Genomic DNA, 12487 nt, shown 5'->3' on the forward strand with positions numbered 1-12487 from the left:
ACTCGAGCTTTGCGGTCGCATCTTTAAATTTGCAATATCGCAAATTCATACCCGCATGAATCACCAAAGTAAGCATTTTATTGTTTAAGTTAAGGTGGTATGGGGCACCTGGCGATATTAATGTGAATAAAAGTACATTATAATCAAAATGCTTTCATCGGTTTAGAATTTTTAAATTGTACAATATTTGCCAATACGTTAATTAAATTTTTTGGAAAGGTAAAAATTGTAAAAGCCTCGAAGGATACGAACTCATGACGTACAGATTCGCAACCGACGCTTTAATTGATTGCGCTAAGCTGATAGGTACATACTTGTGAAAGAAAAATTATATAGAATTAAATTGAATTTTTTGTTTATTTCGATAGGAAGCACGTCGCAATATGGAGGTGTTCCATACCACCTTAAAAGAAAGATGTAAATATAACCACGCGGGTTATGTATTTTTTCTCCAATGTCGATTCCTTCATTCCCGCGTAAATCATCAAAGACAGCATTATATTGTTTAAGTGAAAATAATTAATAAATGTTTTCACTATTAATGCACAGCGACACAATCTATTTTGACAGCTGCGACGATTATAATAGCCGCCCCATGACCATAAACTTAATCACTGGTGAAATCCGTGCATCATTCACTGATTGGTTGCAGTTATCAAAGTTGTGCGAAAAGTACCGATGAAATTGAAGTGATAATAATCAGCTGCAGGCATATAGCGGGGGGGGGGGGGGGGGGCAGGGGCAACAGAGATTTTTTAAAGAAATATATAAATTTGAATTTGGAGGCATCTGCCCCCCCCCCCCCCCCCCCCACACACACACACATACTTTGTAAAAAAAAAATGGTATGCATTTGGAAATGAACAAAATAAGCACTATAATGCAAGTTTGAGTAACTTTCAGACCCGATTGGCGAATTATGTTTTTTTTGCTTGTGAATTGTGAAGTCTGCTCCCCCCCCCTCCACACAATTTAAAAAAAAACGATGCTACGTGCCTGAGCTGTGTGTATATTTTTTACCGTAATTTAATGTGTTTTTTCAGTTATGTACTCACGAAGCGATTGGTAGTGGACTTTGGTTACTAAATTTGAGACATACTGATTCTCAGTTGGCAGTGTGTGTACGTATATTAAAGTCCTCATTTGACGGTATATGTATCAATTTGACCTCATTTGAGAGTGCATATATATATAAGAGTTTTCATTTTGACGGTACATTCTCTAAAAAATTTACGTTCGATCTCCGTGCGTTCAGTCGAGCGTCGCTAACCGTGCGCTCTCTGTTCACAAAGCGCTCGCGCTTACCGTTCATAAGGCGTTCACCATTCGCTCATCGTGCGTTCAACTTGTGTTCTCAAATCGTTCACTCAAAGTTCATTAGTCATTGTCATTCGGAACTCCAAAGTGAAAAGATCGTTCTCAGAAAAAAAAGAAGATATGAAAACACTTGTATGCACGCGATGAAATCAAATTGAATTAATTCAGCGAGATCATCAGAAGCTGGAGTAACTATTGTAAAAACTAAAAACTTAAACCTACTACGAATTGTGCCGATGTCATATAACATCAAAGCCTGCCTTCAAAATACGCTAAATACACATGTATCCGGGAATTCGTTACACGATTGACGAGGTACATTGTTTTGTTTTTATCTTCATAATGCTTTATTTACATTATCATCTGCAATACAAATGAATGTAAAATGAATCAAGTTTTCCAGTATGTCCAAGATCCCAGCGTGTTGTTAATTTTTAATAAATATGACGCAATAAAGAACACGTAAAATAAAAAGCCTTGAAAAAGATACAATATTTTTATAATTTATATTAAAGAATGATATATGTTTAAGTATATTTTCATATACAATAATATGCAATGCAGTTTTAAGATATTTTTAATAGCAAACATATATCGGTAAATAAAATGGGTTTTTTTCCGCGATCTTGTCTTTATTTACTTCTTTGATATAATTCAAGGCCCGATTTAAAAAATAATTCTCATAAAGAATTTAAAGTACAATACATGTATTAAATTTATATTTTCTAATATTTAATGTATAGTCTAAAAATGTGCTTCTTTTTAAAAATTGTTCCCTCCCACGATAGGAGAGAGATAAAGAAAGAGAGAAAGGTGTAAATGGAATTTAACATTAACGAACATGTATATCAATTACACTATCTCATCACAATTCATAAAATTTCAGTTTACATAAAATTAATCGTTTAATGATAATGCTTAAATTCAATCAGTTAGTTACAAGCGAGTCCACGTACTCCAGTCAATCAAAATCAGTTGTTCATTCCACAACAAATTACCACGTGCTGTTTGAAGTACGAGAGACACTAAAAAAATATGTAGAAAATGTCGCTGTCTGCAATTTATCCACCAACATACACATATAATCAGAAGTCGATTCTCTCATGTATGTTACTTTGGTATTATCTACTGTGCATTTTTCTAAATTTTTCAAAATTTGTATTTTGAACGTAAACTTCCATATAAGCAATGTTTAAATTGACCTCAAAGGTTTTTGCATGAAAAATGGCCTTAAAAACGCAGTTTGAAAACAAAGTGCGTTGATTTCGTCCCAAATATAACGCACTTTGAAAAAAAATTTCATTGTGCTTAATTTTTTTAAAGTGCGTTGCCACAAACCAACGAACCGGAAGGAGGGGGTACACTAAGTTACATCTAAAGATGTTACTAATGCAACAACTCGTGCCGAGCAAAACTGTTGAATTTGTCTTTAAAGAACATTACTTGGAAATAATACTTGAGGAAGATGCTGCATAGAAGATGCAGCTATTTCTTTATAAGACAATACCATATACCCTGATCAGGGTTTTCAGCTGTGGGGCTACATTTCAGTAACGACACTTTATTTCTTAAATTTCATTTCATAATATGTATAATTTACTCCAATGGCTCTTATTATCCAAAGAAATGAGTTGTAAGTAAACGCATTTGAAGTAATTGCATTGTTAAAAGTGAACTGAGAAATACAAGATGATTTTTTTAATGATAGGAACTAACATTGCGTCCACATATCATGTTGCTCAAACAACGACTATGACATAGTTTATTCTATCTTTACACGTTACGTGTATTGACTACAGAACCAAAGCGATGCATGAGAAACAAATAACAAGTGGCTTGAAGTCATTGACCGGAACGGAAACTGACATGCTTTTTGTAAAGACTGAGACCAATGCCAGTCCTATATTTCAACGATATATTTACATAGAAGTGTTCTTGTACGTCTTATCAAGGAGGCTGGGTGGTCAGATCTTCCTTTAGTTTTTAGATAAATTATGATATGTTCTGTTGTAAACTATCATTTAGTAATATATTTTAGCTTTAAAATTTTAATTTTTTTCTATATCTTTATACATAGCTCTTCTTCCTAGGAAATTAATAAAGTCTAAAAATGGCCACTACCATCCAGCCCTATTAAATGCGATTTATCTATCTTTTCATAATTATAACATATGTACAATCAATTAAAACGCCCGATGTATTCCAAATCAATCGTTCATCTAGCGTTTATTGTACGGTCATCGTTCCTAGGGCTAGAGTCTGTCCTTCGTTCGCGCGCTCCGTATAATAATTGTTCACTAAGCGCTCACCAAATTCCGTTTAGCGTTCAGATACCGTTCACAGTCTGTTCGTTCTCCGTTCGTTCAGCATTCGTTTGTTTTAGTCCCCATTCGACGGTGTGTGTATCAATTTGACCTCTGTTGACAGTGTGTATATCAAAGTCCCCATTTGACGGTGTGTGTATCAATATGATCTCGGTTGACAGTGTGTATATCAAAGTCCTCATTTGACGGTGTGTATATCAAAGTCCCCATTTGACGGTATGTGTATCAATTTGACCTCTGTTGACAGTGTGTATCAAAGTCCTCATTTGATGTGTATTAGTTTGACTATGTAATTACAGTACTCGTTAGTAGATGATTTACGGCGTATTTGTTACTTTTCTTGCACTGTATTAATCAACTGTCTATGTATTATTTTGTTTTTATTACAATGACTGATGAAAGTATTATTTTACATTATTGTAAAACAACGTTGATTGCAGTTTGTGCGTACGAATAAAGTCCTATTTATACGACAAACATGATCCAATGCAATCTTAGTAAATTCATTCATTCTTTATTTCCTCTTTCCAGAGATTGTAAACACATGCATATCAAAAATATATTAGTAATATAACATCATACAATATATTAGGTCAATCTATATACAACTATTATATATATATATATATATATATATATATATATATATATATATATATATATATATATATATATATATATATATATATAAATATATATATATATATATATACACACAGTATGTAAATAAATAAATAAATACATTTCTGAGATTTGTTCGAGTTGCTGACGATGTCAGCGGACGACTCGTGATACAGGGTTCGATAGTAGAGCGAGGCATAATCTAGCACTAGATGATAATTGAGTTTTTGGAAATTGCTTGTGTTATTTTCATCTAAATGCGCACACGTTTTGCGACCGAGGAGTATCAAAATCAAAGTACTGAAAGTACTGAAAAGCGCTAACCTAGCTTAGTTCTAAGAAAATTTACTGTGTGCGAGCGTAGACGGAAATGAGCCTTATTGAAATTTTGGTTTATGTTTAATGAATATCAATTTAAAGTATCGAAGGCCAGATTTCTTTAAATATATGTTACTTTCTTAAAATGATGTGAATTAAAGCTGAACACGACTTGTATATGGATACTTGCCTGAAAAAAGATATGTTAAAATCACGAATTATACCTTTTGAACAGTAATTTATCACAGTTTTTGACATTTTCTTGCAAAGAATCGATTTTATTTTTCTATATTTTAGCTTCTGAATACGCACTATATTTTTTCATCACTGCGTAGCATCCCGTGCTGATGTACGTAAGCCCCGCAAACCAATATTAATCGTATCTACTCGGCCATTTCCGTCACCCAGATAACTGGTTCCCTATACCTCTTACCAGTTTAAATGATGTATATTTCTGCTCATAGAGGGCAGTTATTCCTTGCACCGGAAATAGAAGTCTAACGACAATAAAGCGCTGAGCTATGCTTAGCGCTTTAAAAAGGTCATCGTATGAGAGAGCATAGAGTTCGCTGCAGAGATAGACACTAAATAAGTTCGAGATCTCTGACCACCAGGCATTACGGATTGCGTAGGTTACAGAACAGGAACATGTTACATGAGTGAAGAAATCATAAAGTATGGCGCCACATAATTGACATGTATCTAGGTTTTTGTAAGGTTGATCCGAAATTAATTTGCAGATAAATTTACACTGAGAAATTTCTTAGCAATTTGTAGGAAAACGACAATTTGAAAACTTAGCTGGATCCTTGTCTTGGAATATAGCTAAAAATCGTGAGAATCCGGGATCAGCGGAAATGCGGGATTGTCGGAGAGTTCTGTGACGTTGATTAAATGCTTGATTCACGATTATTTTCCAGGTTTGCTTATTGGGAAATGTTCCAGTATCCAACCACTGTTGTAAAAATTCTTGGAGGTTATATTCTGTCAGCAAAATCAGAATGTCGGTATAAATCCAAGTTGATATTTAAATAGGTTTTCTAGGAAGGAGAAATGGCGGGTTAAGAAAATCCTGTTTGCTAGAATCTCGTAGTTTAGAAGACAAAGTCATCCCAAGAAGATGAGCTTTCTTTTGTCAAATTCAGAACTGATGGGGTACACACCAAAGAGGCTTTCGCAAATATCGGACCTTGTTTGCGCCGTTTTACACACCGAGTGTTGGAATACGTGTAACCGCTGAGTATTTTTCGCTGACAAGTTGTTCCAAAGCTCGCACCCGTAAAGCATAGAGGGTATTACTACAGTTTTGTACATATGTGCTATTGTCAGTGGATTAAGGTAGGGAGAACCGATATCTGAAAGTGCGTAAAAGGTATTATTACCCTTGCGGCAAGCAGCATTGATGCGGTCAGAGAAGTTACACTTGTTCACTAGAATACCTAAATTGTTGTATGTGTCTTGGGGAAATCGTGTCATTGACTAAATACCACAAATGATCCAAATTTGGTTTCCGTTAGTTGGGGTGAAATTCGAGGACGCACGATTTTGACGCGTTAAAGTTGAACCGCCACTTTGTAGTGTATTCATAAGCGATATTAAGCATGTTCTGTAGTGATCGTGGCGTTTAACCAATGCACGAGATGTCATCAGCCAATTAAGGACAGTTACTTGTAATATTAAGTATCCCTGTGCTCTAAGATGACTGCTCAAGAGCTAAAATCAAGTCGTTAATGTATACTAGAGAGAAAAAGGTCGACAAAACACCCCCTTATCTAACACCTTGTTGCACTGGAAACCATCTAGACTGTGTTTGATTTACAAGTGTCCATATTACAGTCATGTAGAATAGACCACAATTGTCTATTTATACCCATGTTAAAGAGCTTAACTAGGAGCCCATGCCTCCACACAGTATCGAAAGCTTTGGTACTGTCCAGAAAGATGACATACACACGATTTCCTTGTTCCAGGTTATGATAAATAGTTTCATGTAAATTAAAGGAGGCTGTTAAGCAGCCGAGTTCTCCCTGAAATCCCTGTTGTTGCGTACAAGGAAACAGACTGGAGTCAATAATATGTTGTTTTATACTGTTGTTGAGAACACTTTCGAATATTTTGAGGAAACACGATAATAAAGCGACCGGTCTGTAACTATTACATTAAGTTTTTGGTTTGTCTGCTCCTTTGAATAAGGGGACTATAAAGTCCTTCTTCCAAGAAAAAGGGATTCTACTATCACCGTGTGAAATGTTCCCGTTGGACATGACACCTTTTCCCCTGTCACTGGCGTTGAGTGACTTTGATCCGGACACCCTTAATTGACTCACAGTTTATCTTAGTAATCCGTTAATTTGAAGTAACGCTCTATATTTACTTTTCTATTATTATCTTTTGTTAAAAATGTTTTGTTATCTATATGTAATTGGTTGCCATTTTCAATTATTCGGCAGTTGGAGAGCGACGGTCAAGGCGCTCGTACTACCGACTCCCGACCTCGCCGAATAGTGTAATAAGTTTGTGGAGTTTTAATAAATCTTGTAAAACGAATACCGATCGACTTATACTTTTTCCCTGGGTCACACTACCTTGGATGACGATTTCGTTAAATAGTTTGACAACGACCTGGGTTGCTAATTCTCCACCGAAGATGATATGTTCGTACGTGATCTTGTTTAGGCCAGGTGCTTTCATTCGTTTGAGGTTCCGGATGATTGGTAGCAGATCGTCGGTTGTTAATGGTCCGCCTGGAAGTTCTCCTTTCAGCTCAGAGCAGTCTTTTTCCAGTTACGAGAATTTAGTTTCAACGCGACACCGAAATGCGTCATCAAACGAATCGTGGTCCGAAAGAGAATATATATTTTCGTATTATAAAGCTAATGCTTCTGCGACTCCCGAAGGGTCGTTGTAGATATTTCCATTGTCGTCGCGAATTTCCGGATAGGTGCGAGAGGTTCTATTCTTCTGTCGTTTTACTAACTTCCAGAAAAGCCTAATATCACATTCGGCTGCGTGTGTCAAGGTCATGGTATACGGATTTCATATAGTTGTTAAATTTGTTGTCTAGCGCAACTCTAAAGTGTCTCTTTGCGCGCTTGTAGTTCCGGTAGAATTCGAACATCATGCCCCTTGGTCTACCTTCCGCCAGCCAAATCCGGCGCATTTCTCGCTCTTTAGTGTGGAGATGCTTTACATCTTTTGTCCAACCAGGACGGGTATGGGGATTGTAGCCAGAATGCGGAATGTTATGTGTGGCTGACTTTGTAAGTGTTGAGACGAGATCGTCTACAAAGTGTTCATGTCGGCCAGTGTGTGTACTTGACGGGACAGTAATTTCGATCTCTAACACGTGGCGCATACTTGTCATGTAGGCTACAATAGCGTCTGCAGAAGCTTTGTGCCAAGCTGGGAATTTTGCGTTCGAGCGGTTCAAAAACTGATGTGTACATGAGAATCTAAATTCAGCAAGCACTGGCAAGTGATCTGATGTAATTGGTATCAGACCCTCTTCGAAAATTCTGTACCTAATAAGATTACTTACAAAAATTTGCTAAACAAGATATAATCTAGCATTTTACATTTGGGAATAAAAGTATGTTTTTCACCTTGGATGTTAAAATCTACACTAGGCATATGCATACAAATACAACATCTTGTGATAAAGGCCGTCAAGGCCTGTGCTTTCATAGTGTTTGTATGGTTTCTGCTAATACAACTACTCTTTATAATAAAAAAAAAATTCGGACAAACCATTTACACGATTTCCTTAATGTTAAATAATTACCGATAATTATTTTCAGAGACGCAAACAGTCATAGATAAATATATCATGTACCGTTACATATACCAGTAACTCAGGGATAATTAGACATCGGTTTACGCAAGAACAGCGACCGTTTTAATTAGTTTATCAATGGATTATTAAATAAACTATGAGGCTTACATGTACATACCTATTATCTTCGCTTGCTTCCGATCCCGCAATTTTTACTCTAAACTTACTGAACACAGTTCATTGTACTTTTACATACCTGTTCACTTCATAAGGAAAGAGAGAACTATATTATAAGAACAACATTTTGTATCAAATTTACGCCGATATATTTTCCGCGATTCGGAAATCGTCGCGAACAAAGCGGAAATTGGATACACGCGGAAAAAAACCTGATATACGGTACTATTTAAGTCACTAGCTATTAGTACATCACCATATATATATTATAGTAATTATACAATGATTCTACAGTATTCAGCTTATACATATATTAAGCATCAATATTGTTGTCAGCGGGCATATATACACCAAAAATATACAAATTACCACCTGATATTTTATCATCGACACCAAAGACACGATTTGATTCATGACAAGGTGTTTCTTTGACTGAATACATGAGATGGGTTTTTTTTTAAAATCAAAAATGCAACACCTTCCTTACCAATGAAACAAACGTTGTTAGCAGTGCTATCAGTATTGTTATCCACTTTTACAATACTAAAATAGTTTTTGTGTATTGAATCAAAATACATTTTGACATTTTGAATGTCTTTCAACTTGTGTTCTGTTACAATAGCAACATCGCATTGTGTGACATCTAAGAGATTTGACAGACATATTGTAGACGACATAGCGCCCCTTACATTCCAAGACATAATGCGCATAGTATGAGAGGATACAATATACAGGCAAAGAAGTAATGCAGGAAACACAAGTGTTACTAAATATCTACCCATAGTTGTAATATAACAATGTCTAAGGAGAATGTTTTATAACAGTTAGTCTCGATAATCGTTTTTTTTCCGTAACGACTGGCGGACCAATCACGGTCGCGCATTTCACGTCGGTTAGTTTGACTCGTCATCATCACAATCGCGCGCGTTCCAACGGGCTTCCCAGTCTCGGTTACTGAGCCACTTGCGACACCTTACCCCCGAAGGCCAAAAGTATCTATTCTGTCTGCCAGGCCAAGTAGAACGTTGATCTTAGCGGTCAGCTGTGATCGGGTATATCGGGGTTTGAATAGAATCATGTGCGTAACTTTGACACATTTGCTTTCAATGTAGTTAAATATTCCATCCTTTGTTGATTCACTATTAATAACGGAGAGGAAATACCTCGCATTTCGTTTGTAGTTGACCCCTTTAAATACGTCGTTTTTATTGCTAGATTGAACACTATCATTAAGATGAACGGAATGCAGGTTAACATCAGCTGACAGAGCACTGCGAACTTGATGTTGCTGTGGCTGTGTTTGTGTTTTTCGGGTACCGTGTTTTTCAGTCTTTTGTGGATGCTTTAACTGATTTCCGTGATCAGTGCATGGTTTACTTTTACTCGTGGGGATTTTGGGATTTTGCGCATTTCGGCAGTTTTAATACGATTTAATTTATCGTCACCAATGGGCAAATGTGGAGGGTACTCGGTAGATTGCTTTGGTTAAACGAGGTTAGACTTGATGTAGTCCGAGGTGCACTATTTGTGTCTACTCTGAATGGTGAGGATGGAGCGAGGGTTTCCGTTTGTTGACTAGCTAATACGCTTGCATATGATTTCAGTAGAGGCTGGGTGGTCAGATCTTCCTTTAGTTTTTAGATATGATTTGTACTTTTGTAAACTATCATTTAGTAAAAAAAAGCCATATATTTTAGCTTAAAAATTTTAATATTTTTCTATATCTTTATACATAGCTCTTCTTCCTAGAAGATTAATAAGGTCTAAAAATGGCCACTACCTTCCAGCCCTCTTAAATGCGATTTATCTATCTTTTCATAATTATAACATATGTACAATCAATTAAAACGCCCGATGTATTCCAAATCAATCGTTCATCTAGCGTTTATCGTACGTTCAGCGTCCCAAGCGCTAGAGTCTGTCCTTCGTTCGCGCGCTCCGTATAATCATTGTTCACTAAGCGCTCACCAAATTCCGTTTAGCATTCATATACCGTTCACAGTCTGTTCGTTCTTCATTCGTTCAGCATTCGTTTGTTTTAGTCCCCATTTGACGGTGTGTGTATCAATTTGACCTCTGTTGACAGTGTGTATATCAAAATCCCCATTTGACGGTGTGTGTATCAATATGATCTCGGTTGACAGTGTGTATATCAAAGTCCTCATTTGACGGTGTGTATATCAAGGTCCCCATTTGAAGGTATGTGTATCAATTTGACCTTTGTTGACGGTGTGTATATCAAAGTCCCCATTTGACGGTATGTGTATCAATATGACCTCGGTTGACAGTGTGTATATTAAAGTCCCCATTTGACGGTATGTATATCAATATGACCTCTGTTGACAGTGTGTATCAAAGTCCTCATTTGATGTGTATTAGTTTGACTATACATGTAATTACAGTACTCATTAGTAGATGATTTACGGCGGCGTATTTGTTACTTTTCTTGCACTGTATTAATCAACTGTCTATATATTATTTTGTTTTTATTACAATGACTGATGAAAGTATCATTTGATATTATTGTAAAACAACGTTGATATATTGCAGTTTTGCGTACGAATAAAGTCCTATTTATACGACAAACATGATCCAATGCAATCTTAGTAAATGACATAGGTGTTTACATATCATTTTTTAGAAAGAAATGATTTTATCAAGAATAGGTATCAATAGTTCTGTCAAAATATACAGATATATAATGTTTTTAAAATATGCGTTGATAAGTAAAAAAGATTGGAAGGCCAGTAAAACTCTATTGTTTTTACTTTTATTTTTCATAGAATATTTAAAACTTGGATATCATGACAGATCAAAATTTTGCATTTTGACTATAATTACTTTTGCGAAAATAGAGGTCAAACCGAGAAAACTTAAGTCATTTCATTGACATACACTAGCTGTATATAAAACCATTGGTTTTATTTAAAAGTGTTAGTATTTCACGGAAAGCAACGCATTTAATTTTTATTTGTTTGTTTATTTTGCTCAAAGACAGATACGTTGCTCGCACTTTGTCTCATTTATAAGACATGGCCAATATTAAAAGTACAACTAATAAAAGGCCAAATAACTCCACAGAAAGTCTCGTTCCTGTAATGTTCTCAGTTACCACTGTGTATAAGGTGTCCTCAATTGATCTTGTGTATCTTGTGGTCTTTAGTAGGCAGGATGTATCTGAACCGGAAATCCTCACTTGCAGGTGTTTTGTCTTATTATTAAATACTTGTGAAATCAAAATTTCAAATAGCACATGTCAATAGTAATAGTAAAATAAATACGTAGCAGAAAAACCATTGCAAAATACCAGCTAGAAAAGGGGGTTCCCATTCGCCTGTGTTACGTTAGAGGACCCAACTTGAAGGTTCTTACGCGTATGTGTGTGTGTGTGTGTGTGTGTGTGTGTGTGTGTGTGTGTGTGTGAATATATATATACTGATAACAGCGGGACGATGTACATCTCACTGTAGGACTAACATGTGAGTAGCAATCAGAGAGAGAGAGAGAGAGAGAGAGAGAGAGAGAGAGAGAGAGAGAGAGAGAAAGATCCGCATTTTTTAAACACACCAGTGAATGAAGCAATTTATAACTAAGACATTTAAAACATACATAATTAAACAACACGTTAACGTTCAAATATAACCAAGCACTTGTATAATATATCAATGACTGATTTTTATCTTTAAAACAATAAATTAAACCCAAAAGCATTCCTACTACTTTTAAAGAATAAATAATTTATCAAATTGTTTACCCCTATAGACTTCTAATCATGAATGTTTTATGTGAAAATGACACATCAATTTGTTTTTTTTAAATAAGATCTGAATAAAATATATCGCTTTTGTAATTTAAAGCCCCCATAAAATCAAAATGAAATTGTGCGTATATTTTTATCGATTTAATGAACCATTTTTTCTGATATTTTAAAATCCTAAATATGAATATACAAAAATAT

Source organism: Magallana gigas, chromosome 8 (assembly GCF_963853765.1).
Source record: "Magallana gigas chromosome 8, xbMagGiga1.1, whole genome shotgun sequence".
Lineage (NCBI taxonomy): Eukaryota > Metazoa > Mollusca > Bivalvia > Ostreida > Ostreidae > Magallana > Magallana gigas.